The following is an 11,186-nucleotide window of genomic DNA, read 5'->3' as shown; positions in this document are numbered from 1 at the left end:
GAGGGGCATATCCATGGAGGGACGCACAGAACTCTACAGGCTAGACATCGGCACCTTGACTGCCGATAGATATCAGGATGAAATCCTTGGACCCATTGTCAGACCCTCTGCTGGTGCAGTGGGTCCTGGGTTCCTCCTGGTGCACGACAATGTCCGGCCTTATGTGGCGAGAGTAGGCAGGCAGTTCCTGGATGATGATGGAATTGATACCATTGACTGGCCCTCACGATCGCTTTACCTAAATCCAATAGAACACTTCTGGGACATTATGTTTTGGTCCATCTGACGCTGCCAGGTTGCACCTCAGACTGTCCAGGAGCTCAGTGATGCCCTGGTCCAGATCTAGGAGGAGATCCACCAGGACACCATCTGTTGTGTCATTAGGAGCATGCCCCAACGTTGTCAGTGATGCATACAAGCATGTGAGGGCCATGCAAACTACTGAGTACAATTTTGAGTCACTGCAATGAAATTTCAGCAAAATTGATTAGCCTGCCACATCATTTTCTCACTTTGATTTTTGGAGTGTCTTTGAATTCAGCCCTTCTGTAGGTTGATGATTTTCATTTCCATCAAACAATTTGGCATCCTTTTGTTCCTAACACATTATGCAGTTCATATCAGTATTGATATCCAGTGTGATTTTTTTTCCCTTTTAGATCTGATGTGTTTTCAAAGTGTACCTTTAATTTATGAGCAGTTTATATCGGTCATAGGAGACTATGCCACTCAATTTCCAGAGGCTCTTTCTGTGCGCTCAGCTACTTCCAAAATTATTGCACGGGAAATAGTAGGGATATTTGCATGTGTCTGGATCCCCCAAAGAGGTGTTAAAAGACCAAGGGACTCCCTTCACTTCTTAGACGTTCAGGGAGGTTGCCAAATTACTGCAAATTAAACATCTTAAAACTTTGGTCTATCACCCTCAAACAGATGGGTTGGTAGAACACTTAAACAGATGTTATGCAAGGTAGTTAGCAAGGATGGAAGAAAATGGGATGCCCTCTCCTATATCTACGACCTCTCTGTTCAGACTGCCTGACCCAATGGGTCTGGGCTCAATCGTGTCAAACATGTCAACTTAGGAGGCAGCCAATAAGCCCTAAGGTGAGTAATCTATTGCGAGATGATGAGTTGATTTCGAGTACTAACGTCTGTCCCTCTCCCTCTTTCACCAGACCCAAAGAAGACAAATAATAATTCTACTCACTTACCTCTACCATTTCTGGGCTTCTCAAAATGGCCACTCAACATCATTTCCACTTTCAGCTCCAAACGATGGCATCACTTCCGGCCCCACTATTTTGACATCATTTCCTGCTCCTGTTGATGCCACTTCCAGTCCGGTCATGATGATGTCACTTCCGGCTCCTTCTTGATGATATCACTTCCGGTTCCAGCATGATGACATCACTTCTGGCCTACATTTTGATGTCAACTCCTGCCATATCACATCCTGTTGCCATTTCTGTATAAATATCTCTATATCAGTACTGTATGTTGTCAAACGTTTTGGTTTTTGAGCCATTTTTCACTCAATTCTCATCAAGTCTGACGGACATTATACAGGGCAATTTCCCCAACTCTTTTTGATATGTCTGAGTCGATCTTTCTTATTGCACTAAATAACAAAATTAAAAATGAAAGTTCCAACTCTAGTTTTGTTAAGGTGAATTTTGAACAAATATCACAAAATCTAAAAGAGAGAAACTGAGTCAGACTTTTAAGATTGATGGTAAGTGAGAAATGTCAAGCATGCATTTCACAGGTTCAGACTCAGAGTTCCTCCCAGGTATGTTTTATATCATCACTCCCCATTCTTCTTTGACTGCCTTTGTCTCTGATTCCATCTATTCTTCCTTCTATCACGAATTGTACCATTTTCCAACTTGACCCCCCTCAGCATATGCCCTGTGAATCCTATCCTTCTTCTTGTTGTCTCCTCCACCACACTCTTTTTTATACCAATTCTCTTTGTACTTCTTCATTTGTCACCTTCTCTGTTCAGCTAATTTCAATAATCCTCCAGTAGCACTTGATCTCAATGCTTTTCAGCCTCTTAATAGTTGCTTTCTCATGTATTGCTACCATAACATAACAAGGAGAAGATGTAAGTTCCATACCCATTACATGTTGTGCAGATCCATTCTTTACTGCAAGTCCTTAACTCTTTGAGCTGGAATTAAAGTATCATCTAGCTACAGTGACTATTAAAATGATATTAAAGAGGTACACTGTGATTTGGAAATAGCCATGAAAGAAGTGAGAAGTAGAATTAATTAGGCTTACTGTAAATCAAATAATCAATGGGACCAGATAATTGTCATCCTAGAGTTCTTAGTGAGGTTCTTGATTACATACTGTATATAACATACATTATAACATTTTTTAGATGTCACTGCACATTGGGCAAATTACTAAAGACAGGAAGCTATCAAATGTTGTCCCATTATACTGAAAAGGTGATCTTACTACAGGCCAATTAGATTATCATGTATCAGGGGAAAATGAATTGAAGAAAAGATTGAGAACAGGTGTGTACATAAACAGTCAAGACAGGGAAGACCAATTACCCTTAATATGCTATCAATCTATTTAAAAGTTACCATTTACTGTATTATAAAACATTATTTTTATAGAGTATATAGATTTACTTTAAATTGAAGTCATCATGTTCATGGGACTTATTTTTACATATGAAATTTAAAAATGAAATTATAAGTCTATAATGAAAATATGAATTTAACAGGGTTACTGTTACTCTAAAGACAATTCATTAGCCTGTGCTCCAATTCGAAAAACAAAACAATTGTAACAAAATGTTTCTGAAAAGGCATGATAATTAATGATGACAAAAATGGTAACTTTTTTAAATTGTGGTTCATTTCATGCTGGTAATTTTTAAGAGGAAATTAGGCTCAGTTGTGAATGACATGTAATTTATACTTCCTCTCTTTACAGGGCATCGTGATATATTTAAGGAGATCTAGACAATATTTTAAAACAGTTTACAGCATATGAAATTGTTAAACACACATATCACTTTATACTTAATAGACAACTTAAGTTGCTAAATCGTACATGATACATAAAAATAAATGCAAAAAATTACAGTAGTAATGTTTATCACTTGCAGCATTTAAAAAGTTAAATTCCATGAAACTTCACAATAAAATTGATATTTGAATTTCAGCCCATTCGGCAGCAGTTATAAAGGCGTCATATTATTCAAACTAATGAACCTGCAGTTTATTCCAATAACCGATCAGATTTCTTGCCAAGAAGAATATTTCGTAAGACGAATATTCACATCTGATCATCACTCAACGTTCCCATGCTTACAATATATAGAAAAATGCAGAAGATCTCTGTGTATCAGTTTTTGTTGATTTTTTTTCATCGCAAAACTAGATTGGGAACTCATTTGAAAAGCGCATTTTTAGTAAGGAATTGACACACGAGTGTTTGTGCGTGAGCGTGTGCACATGCACATGTATACGTGTGTATACATATTTACTATACACACACACACACGTTTTCATTTGTATATCAATTGCACATCTCCGTGTTCTGCAACTGTTTTTAACATTTGCTTTTTAACCTATTCTATTTTTCCTGTTTTAAGCAGCCCCAAAGATGCCAAGTCAAGTTATATTACGTACTGAATAAAAGCGATTCTGATTCCGATTCTGAAAAAGGATAGACTAAAGAGCTGATAATCGCTCTTTTATAGTTCACTTCCGAACACTTTTCTTTTATATAATACCGCCCTCTTCCTGTCGAAAGTATGAAATCAGAAAGAGAGCCAGAAGGTTTCAAACCAAAGATAATGGAGAATTCAGTTTACTTCTTCATTTTATTTTACATCAAATGTAAGTCTGAGTCTTTGTACATTAATTCAAATTATAAAGTTCATCTAACGTTGAGCATAAAAGAAGGAATACTAATATTGTAAATATTTCTGTTTTAAACCATTATAGGTGCAGTCTCTCAAGTGGAAGTTAAACAAACTCCATTGAATGTACATGTCGTTGTTGGTGAAGAAGCAAAAATGACATGTCAGTACAAAGCTTCGAATTTTTATAATCTACAATGGTATAGACAACTTCCAGCTGCCCACCCCGAAAACATTGTAATTTCGACCGTGGACGGTTTTTCTAGTAAAGAAAATATGAATATTTCTCTGAAAACATCAGAGCAAACCAGTAACCTAATTATCCTGAACTCCGAAATCCGAAATTCAGCTATCTACTTTTGCGCCGTGGAGGCACATTGAGTTTAATTCAGCAGAAGATTGTTCAAAAACGTAGGAATGTCCATGTTGAAATAGCTTTTGTGTTTAGACTGACAAGCCGTTTATTGAAACATTAACGTATAATTTTGCATAGTTAAATATGTTATTTTCTACTGCTACTCCATTATATATCTTACACATAGCTTACTATTGTCTTTTTAATATATAAGTAGATGGTTGCCTGAATTGACCGTGAATTTTACTGTTAAAATGCCATTCAACATGCATTGTATCGTACTGCACCAGATAGATAGATAGATAGATAGATAGATAGATAGATAGATAGATAGATAGATAGATAGATAGATAGATAGATAGATAGATAGATAGATAGATAGATAGATAGATAGATAGATAGATAGATAGATAGATAGATAGATAGATAGAATTTAAAAGGCTCAAATAACACAAAATGCATTATGCAGACAAATTCACACATTGCTAGTGACTAATCAATGAAGACTGTGTAGGATAAAGGTTATACTATGCAAAAATGTGAAGTAATTAAGGTAAGATCTATTCATGTTCTCTGACATTCAGTCCAAAGCAAAATTAATGTAAGATTAACATTCAAAACTTACTACAATTACTGGATTTAAAGTGTTTTTCTTTTGTATAACATAACCTGGATACAGTTTTTTTTTTTCATTTTCAAAAGTACATGCTCATTTACAAAGTCAAAAGAGGTTACACATTAAATTATATTTTTTTATTTTGAATAATAATAATTAATTTTTTTTTTTTTAATAATTTTTTGCATTTATATAGCGCTTTTCTCACTACTCAAAGCGCTCAGCAATTGCAGGTTAAGGGCTTTGCTTAAGGGCCCAACAGAGCAGAGTCCCTATTGGCATTGACGGGATTCAAACCGGCAACCTTCCAATTGCCAGTGCAGATCTTTAGCCTCAGAGCCACCACTCCGCAACATCAAGGCTTCAGGAACATAATCCTTTTTTTATTTTGCTTACACTGCCATAATAAATAATTTAGTAATAATAACTATAATAAATAAATCTGTGGTGAATACTAAATTGAAAATAACTAAATCATTATTTTGGAAACAAAAGTAGGTGGACGCTATGGTAAGACCTTTCAATTTCACTTCATACATTTATCACAGATATCTGTTTTAGTTTACAGAAACAGCACTGTTTTTAAAAATATGCTCAATTACCCCAAATGAACATAAAATATATTAATTCCAAAGGAGAAAACATAAAGCCAATCAAACAATATTTTGTGATATTCATATGAAATTTTAAAGAAGCTACCTTTCACTCAAATAAAATAAAGAAAAGAGTTAGATATAATTTTTAAACAGTATACATCGACTGCTTGAAGAGTGATATAATAAAATGAAAAGGAGAAGAAAAATAAAAGTACAGGCTTTTACTTTTTGCCACTAGTCAAGACACACATTACCTGAAAATAGTAGCAATTTGTAACTAACAAAATTAACTGCAAAAAGCATTGTGCTTATTTTCCTACTGTTATTAACATCATTTTGGTAATATACATTCTACAATACATTCTACATTACCTAAACAAACTACTGTCACACCCAGGTTTTTTTTTTACTAGTATCATAAATATACAAAAATTATTTGAAGAATTAAGGCAATTACTATTTATCTGGTAGCTGACAATGCAGAAACCATTTTTACATGAATCTCCAGAATATACTGCCACAGATCATACAAAATTATTTAAAAATAAATCATTTAATTTTTTTGCAACATGCTCTTAAACCTGGAACACATAAGGTGGAAACTTGTGCTTGATGGTTAAGTTTTATGGACAACTTATTACTAACTTAAAAATACAGAAAAATTCTTCAGTCAGATTCTTATACTTTCAATGTTTTTTAACAAGTCATGTTAATAGTAGGGGGCGGCATGGTGGCACAGTGGGTAGCACTGCTGCCTCGCAGTTGGGAGACCTGGGGACGTGGGTTCGCTTCCCGGGTCCTCCCTGCGTGGAGTTTGCATGTTCTCCCCATGTCTGCGTGGGTTTCCTCCAGTTTACTCCCACAGTCCAAAGACATGCAGGTTAGGTGGATTGGTGATTCTAAATTGGGCTGGGTGTGTTTGTGTGTGTCCTGCGGTGGGTTGGCACCCTGCCCGAGATTGGTTCCTGCCCTATGTTGGCTGGGATTGGCTCCAGCAGATCCCAGTGACCCTGTGTTCGGATTCAGCGGGTTGGATAATGGATGGATGGATGGATGTTCTAGTAGGTGTATTCATATAGGTTTATAGTTTTATCATGTTTGATGTGAGCAAAGAAGTCTGTGGGAAGTACTGCAGAGTCAGTCCTGTAACCTTATCAAAGACCAAAATAAAAACAGCTAATCATACATGTCATGCACTGATATTGTCATAGATTGGCTAAACAAAAAATAAAAATGTAATAAACAATTGAATTCTGAAGATGTTATGTACCATTTAAACTGTTGAAAAAATCCTATTGTACTGGGTTTAATAAAAGTGTACCAGAGATGAGGTAACAGGTATAATGTATTGCTTGTGAAACTTGAACTTTCAAAAAATCCAAAACACTAATGGGGGCAGCATGGTGGCGCAGTGGTAGTGCTGCTGCCTCGCAGTAAGGAGACCTGGGTTCACTTCCTGGGTTCTCTCTGCATGGAGTTTCTATGTTCTCCCCGTGTCTGCATGGGTTTCCTCCGGGTGCTCCGGTTTCCTCCCACCATCCAAAGGCATGCAGGTTAGGTGTATTGCCAATCCTAAATTGTGTTTGGTGTGTGTGCCCTGCAGTGGGCTGGTGCCCTGCCCGGGGTTTGTTCCTGCCTTATGCCCTGTGCTGGCTGGCATTGGCTCCAACAGACCCCCTGTGACCCTGTGTTAGGATATAGCGGGTTGGAAAATGACTGACTGACAAAACTCTAATGGGGACTAAACTAATAAAAGTGTCAAATCCACACAATAATCATAGATAGATAGATAGATAGATAGATAGATAGATAGATAGATAGATAGATAGATAGATAGATAGATAGATAGATAGATAGATAGATAGATAGATAGATAGATAGATAGATAGATAGATAGATAGATAGATAGATACAGAGATCCCATCCACTAATGTATGTATGAGTGATGCTTACACTGCCATTCACTCACTAGTACACCACATTGGGACTCATATTCTTTGGTGTGAACAACATATGAGTGTCACAGGATAAAACCCAGACCTAAATGCTACTTTTGTCCTCAAGAAAATCTTTAAAACCTACGAATACTGTTACACCATTTGGTCATATACCAACTGAGCAAAGACGTTTTACTTCTACCGCACTGTAAAATTGTCTGCCCATTTTAAGTTAAAAGTACCATAAATTATTTACATACCAAGGCAGATGCATTAAAGTTATAAATTGGCAAAATATAGGAAGAATGCAGATGTAGTCAGATAATTTGCCTTGGCAAATTGTAAATTGTCCTTTATAATTCATCACAGTTCATTAGAACAAAACTAAACTAACTTAATAGAGGCAGTTATAATCCAGGACAATTACCAACACAGAGACAAATAAAAATGATCACAATGTGATATAACTCTCAAATAAACATGAATCATTAGCCAAGAAAGGCAACGTCAAAGCCATTATGGAAGAGCTCACAAGGGCTTGCTTCACTCACCTCATGGTCAAATGTGCAGTTTTTAAATAGATACCACAATTCTGAAATAAAAAAAAGTTGCAAAACATTAAACATGACCACAATGCATTTTAAAAACAATGTTCTGAAAGCACAAGTAAGCAAGAATGAAGTGCTATATCTTTCTAGCAAACAGAATTTCAAAATGAATGAGTTCTCCTTATTAGCTGAAAACAGTTCACCCAGCATATTAATTATATATGACAAAAGAAAGAAGGAGCATAATGACCAACACACAGTGTTTGTCAAAAATATACATTGATACAAATAGAGTAAGTTAATAGCTGCCTAAATATATCACTGGTGATATTACCATGTTAAACAGTCATACATACAGTATCAGGTTTACCTGGCAATATTCCAGATTGATAACATTTACGAATTCTTCATTCTAAGAAAGAAAATGGATAAAATGTTTGAAAGCACCAACTACTGTATTTTTCTTTTCTTAAAGAGATTACTATTCATTGCAAAACAGCAATGTTTTAGTGATGCATTCTTTTTCTTATATTGACAAACATTTAGCATTTAAATATCCGTAGAAACACTGCATTTACAGTATTTAATTGTTTATAGTTGGCAATACACATGTAATCTCATAGCTGTCCTGAGCATTACAAATGTGTAGATCATATATTAAACTGCCAGATATCGTGAACTAAAGAGAATGAGAAAACATGTTGTGTGCTGTTTTAAGGAAACAATACAGTTCACACTTACTTCTGCTTGCCTTTGTGTCAGAGAAGAACTGACAAAAAGGAGTCCAGTAGACTATGTATGCTGAAATATTACTGCACAGGCAATAACAATCATTAGTTTTCTGAACTTGTAAATTCCGATACAGTATTACAGAAATCTATAGCCTATTCAGTCTACAAAGGGGCTGATGCTGTGAGCTTGAAGCACTAACCAATGTAATGCCCCTAAAAGTACAGCATCAAGAGAAATTGAAATATTGAAAATTACTCCACAACTATTCCTACAGTACATTAGTTATTATTTAGAAATGTAAATTGAATTTTACTAAATATGCCAGAGTTAATACATATGCTAATAAATAAATGCAGTATGTCACCTAGCAAAACCCATCCATCCAACCCGTTATATCCCAACTATGGGGTCACGGGGGTCTGCTGGAGCCAATCCCAGCCAACACAGGGCGCAAGGCAGGAAACAAACCCTGGGCAGGGCGCACACATGCACTAGGGACAATTTAGAATCGCCAATGCACCTAACCTGCATGTCTTTGGACTGTGGGAGGAAACTGGAGCACCCGGAGGAAACCCATGCAGACACGGGGAGAACATGTAAACTCCATGCAGGGAGGACCCAGGAAGCGAACCCGGGTCTCCTAACTTTGAGGCAGCAGCGCTACCCACTGCACCACCCCCTAGCAAAATCAAAGTAATGAAATAATTGCATAGTTCACAAACTTCAAATATTACAACCAAATGAGCAAGGGACTGGTATATATTTAGGGCATTATTATCAAGAGACATTTTGCTCAAAAAAAAAAAAAAATCAAATGTTTGTTAATGTACTGTGCAAATATATTCACGACATTAGTGGCCAAGTTTCTCGAATGCATTACACCAGTGAAAATGGCTTATGAGACACACACACAAAAATGAAATCTATACAGTTCTGTCATTGTGTTAGCATATAGAAAATTGGTCACTTTACTGCACACCATGTTAAGACATCAAAACATTCTTCAACATATTTTAAAACCCACACACTACAGAAACAAATGTAAGAAAAAGAAATATAAATATGTACTGACAGAGTAAATGAGGAGGAAATACTGTAGCAAATATATTGTTTAAAAAAATCAAGGAATTCACTCACTAATCCTCTCTTACAAAGCAAAAAAGACGACAATGTCCATCACCACGGAAGGCTTGGCTCCTCTAAGATTCCATGATGGCAATATTTTCAGAATGTTCTAAAACATACACTAGAAATAATTACTTTTTAATAAGACTTTCCGATATAAGTGTGTGAAATGCCCAGAGAGTCACTGCATCACAGTATATAACATAGGCCTTCACACTGTGAAAAGCTTTTATGTAGTTTATGAGCTTCCAGATATGGTCTTAATGACAGCTACATATTAAGAAAAAAAACAAACATTGAAAAGCCTCAAAACCATTTCTAGAGAAGGATAGCCCTCCCTAAATGTTACAATCAACTGTAATAGCATGTTCCTTACAAGAAGCATTGTGGCCAAGGAGCTATAAAAGATACGCAATGTAAACAAAGTGCAATGTTAAGGGTCTGGCAGAAGAATGTGGGCAGAACAAGGTGGCCTTAATGTGGCTTTTTGGAGACAGCCATTGGGTATATGCATCAATCAAGTGGTGTCCTAAAACATTCTTTCAAAACATTTTTTTTTTGTTGTTTTGTTTTTTCTTTTTTCAATTTCAGCTATTCAGTCTGCAATTAGTAGCTGCAGTTATTTCCTGGACTATTCCCACCCACTGTCACCTATTAAAATAATCATGAATTGTATGTTTTGGTCAAAGAGAAGTGTCATCTTGTTTGTCTTTCAACAGAGTGTTGGAGTGTAAATGGTCTGTTTTTGTACTACTTAACCTTCATTCATTATGTTAATATATTTTAGTGGCCAGATGTTTTGGCAGTGACACAAATGTTGTGTTTTGCAAAATTTCCAGCTTCAGTTTTTGTGGTGGAAATTCACATTGTTTTTATATCATTGTGCAGAGTGATCAAACGCATATGAATTCTTTGCAAAGAGCTTTATTAGCACTGTAGCTGCGTTTACCCTAAATTAACAACGTTCTGCATCTTTAGTATGCTTCATGGGATTCTGACAATAGCCTGACACATTGAAATGATTCCACAGACAAATATCTTTGTTTTTAAAAGTTTTAGTTAAAATTCAAAGTAAATCAGTTCACACAAAAATAGAGAAAACGTTGTTAGTGCAAAGTAAAGAAAAGTTCGGATTTAAGAAAAGTTCTGTTTAATGCTTATATATCTTGTTTGTTTCTTTAAGTTTTCTCATACATTTATACCATTTCTAAACAGCCAGAAATCTGTATGCCTATCCCATTTTAATACTGTTAAAGGGTCTTTCAATCCCTACTAGCAATGAAACCTATTCCAAACAAGCAATGACTCAATTAACACTGTGTCAAAGATATAGCTAAGAAGGTTCTATCTCATGTTAACTCACAGGGGGTAAAAGGCTATAC

The sequence above is a fragment of the Erpetoichthys calabaricus genome, chromosome 9 (genome assembly GCF_900747795.2).
Source record: "Erpetoichthys calabaricus chromosome 9, fErpCal1.3, whole genome shotgun sequence".
NCBI classification, from domain to species: Eukaryota; Metazoa; Chordata; class Cladistia; order Polypteriformes; family Polypteridae; genus Erpetoichthys; species Erpetoichthys calabaricus.
Note: the sequence above shows the minus strand (reverse complement) of the source record.